This window comes from Tiliqua scincoides, chromosome 2 (assembly GCF_035046505.1).
Source record: "Tiliqua scincoides isolate rTilSci1 chromosome 2, rTilSci1.hap2, whole genome shotgun sequence".
NCBI classification, from domain to species: Eukaryota; Metazoa; Chordata; class Lepidosauria; order Squamata; family Scincidae; genus Tiliqua; species Tiliqua scincoides.
The window spans coordinates 119274722-119287346 of record NC_089822.1 but is presented as its reverse complement, the minus strand read 5'-3'; the positions used below and the strand labels follow the sequence as shown (position 1 = coordinate 119287346).

At 45.3% G+C, this 12625-nt stretch overlaps 1 protein-coding gene across 1 annotated transcript in view; it reads left to right on the top strand.

Moving 5' to 3' along the window:
• The first annotated feature begins 546 nt into the window (after positions 1-546).
• Positions 547-12625, top strand: part of LOC136641003 (caM kinase-like vesicle-associated protein) — a 36731-nt gene continuing 24652 nt past the window's right edge. Inside the window, exon 1 of the mRNA XM_066616522.1 lies at positions 547-622. The gene's annotated coding sequence lies outside the window, so the exon portion shown is untranslated. The remainder of the gene's footprint in view (positions 623-12625) is intronic.

Genomic DNA, 12625 nt, shown 5'->3' with positions numbered 1-12625 from the left:
CTAGCTCGGCCACACCGACTGGATCGCCTTCTCCAGCTGCGGGAATAAATGGAAGGCTGCGCGCCCGGCAAGCCCCGGGCAGGCGGCCCTGCGGCGGAGACTTCCCAGCGCACCAGCTCCACCCCGCCAAGCGAGCGCCACCGAGAAGCGCCGAGACGCCCCACGCCGCCACCCTCCCCCCAAGCACGCAGGCCCACCAAAGGTGCTCGGCGAACGCCTTCTTGCATGTGCCGAGGCGTGCGCACGGATGCACACTCGCAACGCGCGCACACACACCCCCGGTGTGGTGGACAGACAGACAGACTGCCTCGGGAAGACACGCGCACGTCCACCTTGCCCCGGCTGCCGGGATCACATGGCTCCGGCCTCGGGCTCTCCATGTGCTTCTGGGTCTCTCCTCCCTCCGCGCCCCCCCCCCGCAGCCGCTCCCGCCCCGTCTTCCGCTCCTTGGGCTCTCCGCCAGCGCAGGCAGCGCTCAGAGCCTGCCGGGGAGCGCAGAGGCACGCAGTTCCGTGCCATGGCTGAGCCGTCCCGCGCTGCCGCCTCGGTGCCCCGTGGCGAGCTGTAAGCCAGCCCGCCCGCCAACCCCCAGGTGGGGGAGGGACACCCAGCTCCCCCCCAGGTAGGAGGCGCGGGGGGGGAGGGAGGCGGAGGTGGGCTGCGGGATGACTTGGGGCTGGGAGGAAGGCTTGGCCAGGAGGCTCCGCTGCAAGTGGCAGGGACGTGTCGCTAGATGGACCTCGGCTCTGGGCGCCCAGAAAGTTTCTTTGGGAGAGGGGGCGGCCGGGAGACCAGGTGTCCCTGCCACTGGCAGGCTGCTCCCGCTGGATTTCGGGGGGGGGGGAGAGATTGCATGGTGATGGAGGAAGGTGTGCAAGCAGAGCGATGCTGGCAGCCCGCGCTGTGCACCAGCTAGCACACACCTTCACTTTGCGTGTGCACCGGATCAGGAAAAGGGTTTCAATGCTCCTCTCCCTGCACCTCACGCACTCACATGCCCCGGGGCTTTGCACAAGCTCATTCCCTTAGATGCCGCTTGTGCGTGTGCATTGGTCTGGTTCTCGCTGGCACGCACAAAGGCAGACTACAATACAGCTGTGCTAGTCTCCTGCATTTTGTGTGTGTGTGTGCACTCATGTGCACAACTCTAAAACCAGCATAAGCAATTCAGGTGTGTGCAAATGTTTATCTGTGTGTGCATGCCGTATGCACATCCATAACATCTTGAATCTTTGAGTCTGTAACATGTAAATAGCCATGGATGCCTGCAAGTGCATTCATGTGTACTATCTCCTAGCTGCTTGCCTCATTATCTGTGGGTATTTGTCCACTTGACTACGTATCTGAGTAGATGGGCACATATGGGCATGCTCACATGTTTATATATGCATTCATGCATGCTGTGCTTGTATGCCTGGACAAATGCATATTTGTTCAGGTGACACTATATGGCATTGGTCATATGAATGGGTCCTTTCCAGTGCCTTTGCACATATGTGTCATGTGCATGTGCGTGCGTGCGCATGAATACATATGTGTGTGGAATATGCATGCAAGTGATGTGCACACTGTACATGAATGACTGTTACTGGGTTCTTTCCATGCATAATATCATGTATTCTTTCCTCACAAATTATTGACTCCAGCAAAAGTTGTCACAAAGGACCACTGTTTATAGCAGAGCCAGGATGACAGCACTGAATGGTGGAATCCGGCTTCCAGCATGGCATCCAGGAAATCCATTAGATTTCTGAGAATTGCTGGCCCTTGTGAAGAAAAGCTTTTCTAAAACCTGGATGATGTTGCCACTGGTGGGATTGAGAGCATTTTCCTGTGTCGTTCCCCCTGCTCCCTCCATTAAAAGTCCTAGTTCCAAACTACTTATCCCCTACCTAGTGCCCACGGCCATCCTCGGAATCTCATTTCCCCCCTTCCCTTATAATATACCGTTTTGCAATTAGGACAGAGTATCTAACTGACCTTGTTTCCCAAGACGCTATTTCCGCTTCTGCTGATACTCTGTGGGATTTGTGTAGCGTAAATAACATCTGATTGATTCATTAGATCAAATAACACTTGCATGGTTTTTGCCAAAACTGCGTAGCACATTCTGATCTAGGAATTTTTGTGTTTGCAGAACTTGCAGGTTGTATAGGCAACAAGCTAAGGTTCCCAACTCCCACCCCCTTGAGTGGGATTGTTTTCACACAATCCCTATTGTTGATTTGAATCTCTGCATCATGACTAAACATGGAAAATCCTTTAGTTAACCACTCTGACAAAGTGTACAGAAGGGCAAATAATGTGTCTTATGACACTTCCATGTTCAGATATCAAGTGTGTACCCCCAGTGATATTCCTGCACAATCCTTCCATGTATATGTGTGTGCACCTGTCTGTGTGCACATTCATGCATCTCTGCTTGTGTGTGTATTGCATGAGTGCATGTTGTAAACTCATATGGATTAAATGAACTCAGCTCAGAAAGAGGATGAGATTGCAAGGGTGGAATAGAGATATATTTTTTTCTCCCTCTCATAATACTAGAAGACAGGCTCACCTGATGAAACTGATTGCAGTAGATTCAGGACAGACAAAAGAAAACACTTTTCATAAGGCATTGATCAATTCATGGAATTCTCTGCCACAATATATGATGGCCATCAGCTTAGCTGGCTTTAAAGGGGACTTATGTAAAATAATGAGGGTCTATTAGTGGCTCTTAATCATGACAGTTAAACAGACCCTCCTCACTCAGAGGCAGTATACCTGAATATCAGACAACTGAGATAAATAATGAGGGAGGATTGTTTCCTTCAGTCCCTGCTTGTGAGCTGCCCAGAGGCATTTGGCGTATGTAGAGAAAAGAAGACCAGACTAAATGCCCCCATGGTTTGGTTCAGTTGTGCTCTGCTCCTGTTCTTAAGAAGGTTTTGCTGCCCAGCCTTCTACTCCAAGTCCACCACAAGGCAGATCTGAAAAGCCAGAATGAATCTTACCCAAGCAGAGTCACTCCGAGACCTCCTGTGGTCTCAGAAACCTTTTAAGTTATGCAATTCAAGCTATTTCTTTGGGGATCCTTCTTTCATGTGGTACACCATGTAGACAAACTGAATAGAACAATTGCCTGCAGAGCACTTACCTCAAATCTAGGATGGCAGAATAAAGATGGACTTCTCCTGGAATTCAGGAGTTCAGGAATCGATCCCCCACCTAGCCACCAACCAACTTCCTTCATTATCTTGGGCAAGCCACTCGATCCTTTTATACCAGATAAGATAATGTGTGCTTGTTCTCTCTCTTTCTCTCACATAGGGGTAAAATGAACTTGGACTCCCTGGTGTTTAGGAGATGATGAGCTCGTTCACACTCAGCTCAAGATATTTTGTCACTCTAGGTGAAAATTAATTCCCCCCTCCCACATCTTGTTGTATATAAACAGAATTGTTTCCTCTTCAAGAGTAGCAACAGCATCTGGAATGCTAGAGGAGTTCTGTTCACCCCTCCCTGCTCTGAGGAATTTTGTTCCTGCCCCCTCCACTTTCAAGATTTTCCAAGTGCAGCCAGCTACTTTTCCCTGTTCCATACAGGTGAATGGATGCTTTTGCTCTGTTCACTTGTCTGGACTGAGGGACACACACAATTTCCCTCACATCTCAGACCCAGTTGCATCCACGGTACAGATCGGGGAAGACTGTCGACCCCCTTGAATCATTAACCAATTAGCAACCCCCTGTATCTCCTGTTGAATCGAGCTGCTCTAGTTCACAGTGGACATTCCTTGGAGCCATAACATTTATATAAAGGGTACCCTGCTCGGTTTGCCCATGGCAAGATCATCACACTCAAGCAACTAAAAGTGGCAGTATTCTGATGCAGTAGCATCATTCACACTTTCTTTAAGAGTGAGTGATGGAACAGGGCAAGCCGAAAGGGTAAACAAGTTCTCACCTGTGTCAAATGTATCACATATGTAGAGGGTGCAGCTTATTACCTGTGAAACAAGGCTAAAGAAGTTGGGGTTGTTTAGGTAAGGGAAAACAATTTATAAAGCTAGCAACTACATGAAATGCTAGGGTCCAGTTCACTAGGGTCTGCCCAGGGCAGGCCCATCCATGAGGCCAACATCAGGCAGCAGATTGGTGTGGGGTACTCACCTTCTTGCCTCCACTGCTCCTCCTTCCACTCTGAGGATTGGAAAAGGAAGAGGGGGACAGAGAGGAAGCGAAAATGTGGAGTGGAGGAGAGTGGGGAGCTGGAACACTGGAGCGTGAGAGTGTGTGTATGATACTGCATGTGTGGATGGGCTGTCACAGATCTAACACTACAGATGAATTTTTGTATCCCCTCCAAAGCAGTAGTTTTCAGTGGTGTGCTTTCAAACAGTCAGCTGCCAGTTGTGAAGCATAGGGTAATTCTGTAGAGAAATCAAAGTGCTCTACGTACATGTATGAAAAGAACCCCAGCATGTGAAATACTGTAATCCTCATTAACAGGACAAACCAAATGGAAACACTTCAGCAAGCAACACACAACACACTTATGCAATTCATTGCATAATGAAATGTGGTGATGGCAACTGGGTTTGATTTCCATAAAGGAGACAAAGTTGCAGCCTATAGGTCAATTATGGGCTCTAAGCATGGAACCTCCATGGTCACAGGCAGTACCTCTCTGATTACCAGAGGCTGAGGACAGACCAGGGGATGATTTCAACTGCTTTAACTGTAATCTTCAATGGCTTATAAGTTTCTTAGGAGGACCCAAAACTGGCTACTGTCTGGGGACATAGTGCTGTAACAGATGGACGGTTGATGCTAATTTTTTTGCTTAGTGCTTTGGTGAACAAAAACAATGGTATTCTAGTATTGGCCCAAGTTTGCAAATTTGAGATCTGCCTGTCAGCAAAGCCACAGTTCCATTACATCTCCCTTCCCTTAGCCTCAGTAGTTCCACAGTCCTCCCCTCCATCCTCCCAAGATTCTCCCACAGTCTCCCCAGTAGATCCTTCCTTCTGACTGTGGAAACATTCACCTCATTTCTTCCCCACCCTGCCCTTTGGCCAATCCTCTGCTCCCTCCTTCCTAAAGATGAGAAGCTGTCTTTCTATCATAGACTATAATATCTATTCAGTCTTTAGAGTTGCTAACCTCCCAGGATTGGCCTACAGTCTCCAGGAATTGGCATCAATCTCCAGGTGACCATGGAAAGCAAACCTGGAGATGTTAACAGGGTTTTCAGGAATTTCCAAAATTACATCATGTTGGGGAGGGGGGGAATGCCCAGGAATAGCTCCAGTCAGAAGCAATAAACACTAGTTGTTTTTGTGTTTGACTTTTGGGCCAGTTGCCAGAAAAGTTAGAGAAAATACCATCTAACACCCCATTTTAAGCTTAGGTGAAAAGATAACTTTTGTGCTTGACTACAGATAGACAGACTCCAACTGAAGGGGTTTCACCCTGAATGTGCTAAATCTCACTAGGCTTCATCCCCAGACTGACAACTGGGAATCCCCTCTCCCAGGTATACTAAAAACTGCTGGTTCAACACTGGACCACCCTTCTTAAGACATGTCTTATTCCAGATGTTTACAACTCTAGCAGGAGGAAATCTTCAAGCCTAAATAGCTCTTTGAGTTCTTTTACAAATGCTGAAGTAATTGATTTTTTAATGGAGAGAATAGGATGAGGATAAAGATGAGAAGGATGAGCCTGCTTTTCAATACTACTTGTCAAAGTAAGCATTTATATAGTACTGTATAGAACATTGAAAGTGTTTCATGTGCAATATCACAGGAATCCTGATAAAGTTCCTATACAGAAGACCAGGGGTGGGCAGACTTTCAACTTTAGGTATCCTGGACCTTTAGCAATTGTGTAAGAGAGAGAATTTCAGCAGGCACAGCTCTGCACCTGCTGAAATGTCCTCTTCTATACAATTGTTAAAGGTCCAGGACCCCTAAAGTTGAAAGTTTGCCCACCCCTGCAGACAACTAATATTAATACCCCTCACGCTGCAAATAGAAAAGAGACTGAGGCTTAGACAGATAATAGTTTTTGCAGAGTGGGAAGGCAGTTTGAAGGAGAGATCACTGCTCATACTGTGTCCATTCATCCCACCACCAGTGAATAGGTTTTGCAGGTTTTTATATTGTTTCCATTTTTTTGCTAAAAGCAACTGTGGGACAAAAGAAAGGCTGAAAGCAGTTGTGGGGAGACAAGGGAGGAAGCCAAAAACGAGCCTGGAGCAAGGGAAATGTGTAAGAAACAGAGACCGTAGTGTTAAGTTAATGAGGCTGCAATATATTTTCCTGGGAGTAAGCTCCACTGAACACAGTGAGACTTATTTCTGAGTAAACATGCATGGAACAAGGAAAGCGAGAGGGGAAAGGGTTAAATGGACAATATTGAGGGCCACATGTGGTGTCTTTCCCTTCTTCAATAAGGTGGATTTTGTTTTCCTGCTTAAAATATACTCTGATTTGAAATTCTCCTAAGGTGTTGCTAGATGACCTGTGCTGCTAGGGAAGGAAATTACATTACACCAAGCAATTTTCGTATTTCACTGACCTTTTGCTTGAAAAAATAGCACTGCTTTTTCAGATGTAACTTTCTATAAACCTGCTATCTAAGAATGGAATTTGCCCGGAGCCAATTTTAGCCCCAAGGGTTCAAGTCAGGCAAAATTATGAGCATCTAAAGGGAAAGAGTTGCAAGGGTGTCTAGACACTTAAAACAAGCACTTTTACCTAGTGTCTTTGCACATCTTGGGGGGGGGGGGGAGACAGCGTTCAGTATGGTTTATTGTGCTCTAAAAAAAGAAGGAAGGGAAATGTAGCAGGGCAGGTCTTGGCAGTAGAGTTGGAATAGATTACTGTATTATTAAAAATATTTATACAGTATGCCACTCTCCAGTTTTTAAAAAAGTTCATAAAGCTGATAATTTAGCAAAATAATGACATTATTAAGAATATTTATATACCGCTCTTCAACTAAAAAGTTCACACAGCAGATAACATAGCAAAATAATAAAATATAATAAAATAAAAAATAAAAAATAAAATAAAACATAGCAAAATAATAAAATATAATAAAATAAATAAAACAAAATAGTGGGACCTACTTATTTTTCTGACTTTGCACCCATTATTGGTGCCTGCTATATTTTTACCCAATACTACAGCACACCCACTGCAGAAAATTTTCTTTCTTAGCACCAGAACTAAACATTTTCCTATGATAAAAATTTGAACTGTTGAAAAATTGCATTATTTGGTGGTTGGATATTGCAGCATGTCAGACTATGCCTGAAGGACCCTCACTCCCCTCAGGTGTTCAAAGCTCCATCCATCCATGTTGGCAACCTTCAGTCTCGAAAGACTATGGTATGACTATGGGAAGAGCCAGTTTCAAAGCCCCACTCAGCTATGAAGCTCACTGGGCCACTCTTTATTATCTCGTTTAACCTACCTCACAGGGTTGTTGCAAGAATAGAGTGGGAAAGGACATGAACAATGCATGCCATCCTGAACTCCTTGGAGGAAGAGTGAAATATAAATGTCATAAATAAGAAATTACTTGTGGTACCCAAATGTTAACATTTTCTAAGAAAAGGTACACACTGAAGTCAAGGACCAGGATTCAAAAGATGGTGAAAAAGTTCTGTGATTCTGAGGAGCCACCAATAGGCTGCAGCTCTGGAGAAGTGTACCTGCTTCTACAGACGGGCCCATGATTCATACCTGGCATCTCCAGATGGGACATGGAAAACTGCTCTCAAAACTGAATGGCATTTCAAAAGTAGCTAGTGGTATGGCAAGGGGAGAATCAACTGTTTTGAACAGGGGGACAGAGGGCCCCAAATCTAACTGGGCTGGTTTCTTTTTGGATATCCTGGCAAAGTTCTTCAAAATTCTTGACTTCGTTTAATATATTTTAAAGAAAAAAAACAGCACCTAGACTCCTTTCAAAGAACCAGGGTAGCATAAAAGGTCTTTCCCTCCCCCATTCTTATCCTCAGAAAATCCCTGCGAGGTGGGTTAGGCCAAGAGATTCATGGAACCTGCTTAGGAGTCACTTGTTCTGTGTTTCAACAGAAGCAGCGGCTCTCTCCTGCAATGCAAAATGTAGTACACTTGTTTTCATCTGACCATCTGAGCAGGTCTGGCATTAACCAGTGGGGGGGGGGGGAGGATAACGCTGTCCAATTTTATTTGCTTGGGCATGTATAGGGCATGGAATGCAAGGTTTGGAAGGGATCCACTCTGTCATGGTTCTCCATGGTTCTCACTTCAAGTACCTCTATTTCAGCATCTATGGATATGGAATGTCTTCAAAAATACACATCTAGGAGTAGAAACAATCCAAAGGGGAGCGTTCATGCTGTGTGTGTGCTCACAGCATGCAGCCATCTGCTTTCTGGTTCTGTCTGTTTGCATTTCTGCCATGGGTTTGGGCTAGGTATATGCATCTCATTACGCTTGTTCATTTTGTGGTTCTGCAAATGCAAACAGTGTGTTCCAGCCTGGTGCCTCTGTGCATACGCTTTTGAGATGCCTTTTTTGGTATATTTGTGCAGCTGAGCATGTTTGTTTATGGCTATCCTCATGCAAATTGCTTTTTTATGGGGGACCTCATTCCCAATTTATCTTGCTGCCTATGGCCCTGTGAAGCCTCTAGTGTGCAGCAATGTTTGATGCTCTCTGGTGTGTGTACCCTTGTCTGTGTTCTAGGACATGTGAAGTAAGTCACCATATCTGTTTGGCCTAGGTGCATATCTGTACAGGCTAGGTACATGATGTGGCTGTGGTCCCTCTACCCTTGGCACTGTTGTGTGTGCTGCATTGTTGTTCCTTGGTCACCTATCTGTGTATCTGCCACTGGTGTGTCTCTTGCGGTGTATATTTATATAACCCTGTGCGGTGTGCACATCTGCTATGTTTGTGTGTGTGTCTTTCTCTCTCTCTTGCTGGGTGTGGCTGGGCCTTCCATCTATCTTTTGCCCATTAAGTTACCTGACACTAATGTTGCTAACATGTTGCTGGGTTGCCATAGTAACACCAGGCTTCCTGGGGTTATAGAACCAATAAGAGGGTTACAGGAACTTCCCATGGGCTCTTTCTCCCAGCAACAGGTTCTGAGTATCCTAGGATGAAGAGCGTACAGGAGGGGACCACTTCAGACTGAAGGTCACTGTGGTTCAGGGCCAGGTTCATGGAATGACAGAGGGCTAGCAGTGAACTGTATCCTAAGGGAAGAAAGGTGGTTGCTCAATTCTCTGTATACAGCTAAGGAGCTAGCCCCCCCACCCCCAATCCTATGTAGACTGTGGCTATCCAGTGGGGATTTTCACATTAAAAGTCCCTCTGATCTCCTCTCTGCATTTGTCTCTTTCTTCTTTCCTTCTTTTTTCCCCATTTTCTGTTTTCCCCCTTGTGCAAATTTGCCTCCGGCAGCTTATCTCCTGATTCCTTCATGTTTTTTTAGTGCACAGATAAATTTTTCACCTTTTCTGTTTCCGCTGCTCATAAAGTGACAAAGTTGCCAGTCCCAGATGCATGCACACACTCCCTCCCTCAGTCCCAACCCACAATGCTATGATCACTCACAAACATCCCCCCCCAATAAAACCAATAAATGGCATCAGGTAATTGTCTGGTAGTATAGTGGCACCCCCTTGTGGACTGCAAGGGTCTCAACACATCTTCCAAAAACTTTCAGAGAGCAATTGTGTAATCAATGTGACAGCAGAGCATTTGAAACAGAGAAATGCTTTCTGCTTCAGTGTCCCAAATATGATGAAGCCTGTGAAAGATATTCCATACATACAATCTCAGACGGTGTGTAATGCCTCCAGAGAAAGCAGTGAAGGAGAAACTGTGCCTTATTCTGGCAGAAAGGCGAGATGAACCTCGAGGGTTCTTAATTTGAACTTGATCTTTTTAAAGCCATTCCTGTTTATGATCTCTCTGTTGTTCCTGGTTTCAACCTTGTGCTTGTGGGGCTGCCCCTAAAAGTGTACAGTGGCACCTACAATCTCTCGCATGCCCATCAAACGAATAATGACATGCTTGGCAAACCTGAAAGTTGCCTTTGCCTTCTCCTGCAATAGCTTTGAAAAAAACAGAAGCTGAAAACTGAACAGCATTCCAGAGCAGTGTTTTCCAGGACAGGCCCAAAAACATTTTGACACTTGAGGCAGAAAATCTTCCTCGCTTCTTTCCAGCCCATTCCCACGAACACCCTGCAGTTAAAACATGATGAAAGAAACAATCATTTGCTGCCTTGTAAGGATGCTCCAACTAAATCTGCCACCTGCAGCAGCTGTCTGACTGGACCTCAGGGTACGCTCAGCCATGATGGTTGCCAGTTTTCTTTTGGGCAGACCGCCTATGCCTTTAACAGCAGCATGAGAAGCAAACATGTGGCAGAGAAAGCATTTCTCATCATCTATCAACGGCTAGTAACCTGCTCCGCCACTCATCGTATTGTCATTTTCATTTTTAAAAACATTCTCTGTCTTTCCTCTTTGGTCATCCCAGTTCACTGGTCACTCTCTTCACCCCTCCCTATTCCTCTCACCCAGTTCAGTGGATACTTTTATGCATTAATCTACCCATGATTCAGGAGGCTGTACTTTGTACTCTGTACTCTGTAGCAGTGGCATCACTAGGGGGTGTGAACCGTCCTGAGTGACACCCTTGGGGGGGATGAAACCACTACTGGCCAAAATTGTGGAAACCTTAGTATTTACGAATAATACCATATATATTACTTAATAGATAATTTATGCAGAATGAAATAAAACAAACCACGTTGAATTATCTGTACTCTATCAAACATTATGGTGTTATCAGATGGCAATTGACCAGAAAAAGAAAACACAACTGCCTTGTGTAACAAAAAGTGGACTTTCTTAACTCAAAACTGACCAATGAGCATTCTGAGAATCAATGAGGTGTTATTGTGACACAGCGGGGAACCAATGAGGTGTTTGTATAAGTCAGCTCTCATTTCTATGTATCAGAGCTGTAGAACTCTTATTCAGTTGTGTGAGTGCCATCCAATTGGCCACTGGTTTTTTGTTGGCTACTTACTTGTTGAGTGACTTGTGCTGCTATATACAGTATTTAAGTAAAGTTAACGGGGATGACACCAACCCCGGATGCTACTACATCCAGGTTGTGCGTATGATATTTCAATTTATTCTGTATGGTCTGGTGTGGGAGGAGGTCCATCATGGGAATGATGCATTGAGCTCCCATAACAGGTAATGAAAATCCTAGTGATGTCTCTGCACTGTAAAGAGTAGCTCATTCCCTTTCCTCAGTAATAACATACACATGCATACTAACCTGGAAACCTTTACATTGTTTTTCAGCTTGTCATGCAGTTGCACATGAGTCCTCTCAAAAAATGAGGAGGGAGGAGGGAGAGCAACTCTTTTGAGATCGTCCTTGTTGCACAGAACCTTTATTTTAGCTCAGGAGTTGTCCAGAATCATTTTAGTTTATGTATTTATCTTTTAAAAACCTCTTCTACTTTTTCTGCCAGTCAAGGCTTGCTTGCTTGCTTTCTTTCATGAAAATGCATGTATTTTGCCAACTTGTGGACTTGTGAGTCGCACACATGGAAGATTCAGAAAAACACTGGAGTCAAGACCCCCCTTGACTAGTCCCCATGCACGCAGACTTGAGTCTGTCTGTTTCTCAGTGTGCTTGTTTACTGTTTTCACTGTGTGAAAAACCTTGTGGGGGCATCATTCAGACTGGGCGAGCAGCAGGGAAGTTCCAGCCATGAGGCAGCAAAGGGTTAATGCATTCAAGTAGGAGCAGGGAGGCAGGAGAAAAGCTCTTTTGCCCATCTCTGATAGGAAGGAATGAACCAATGATCGTTGGACAAATGATGGGTGTTCTGATATTTTCTGTGACTGAGAGAGGGCAGGAGTAGGAGCCAAAGGGAATTCCTGCTTTACAGTTGGCTGGAGAAGCCCAGGGAGGGGGAGAAGCCAGGGGGGAGGTGGTTCATAGTGTTCATGCTTTCTGAACGCATGATCAGAGACCTTTTGACTCCGTTGTTACTTGGGCAGAGGAAGCCTCATTGAATGACTGGCTGGAATGGGACTACTTCTGAGTAGAGCTGCAAAGGATTGGGTCGTCCTGGTAAACTGCTGCATGTGACTCTCTTCCCTCTTGCTGCTTCTGTCCCCGCTTTCTCGTAGTCCCTCCCAACCCCTCCCACCCTGTTAAGAGATGGGATGATTCCCAAAACCAATGAAACAAGTTAGACGTGTGTGTATAAATGCACCAACTGCTATACAGACCATAGTCTGCCATTTTGCGTGCTGCAGCCTAGTCTGAACTGGGGATAACATATTGTACAAGAGTTCTGTTTTTCAAACATATTGTTCATCTAAAGGACAAACATCCTCTTGGCACTAGTTGAGTCAATTCTTAACTGTGCATACTGCCTCTCCAGAAAGCTTTGAGGCAGTTCACAAAATACAAAAAAAATGATGATCTTGAAAATCCTATCAAACAACCCAGAGAGAGAGAGAGAGAGAGAGAGAGAGAGAGAGTTCAATACTAATTTTAAAAAATCATCTGAACAGGTTGAGCAGTGAAAAC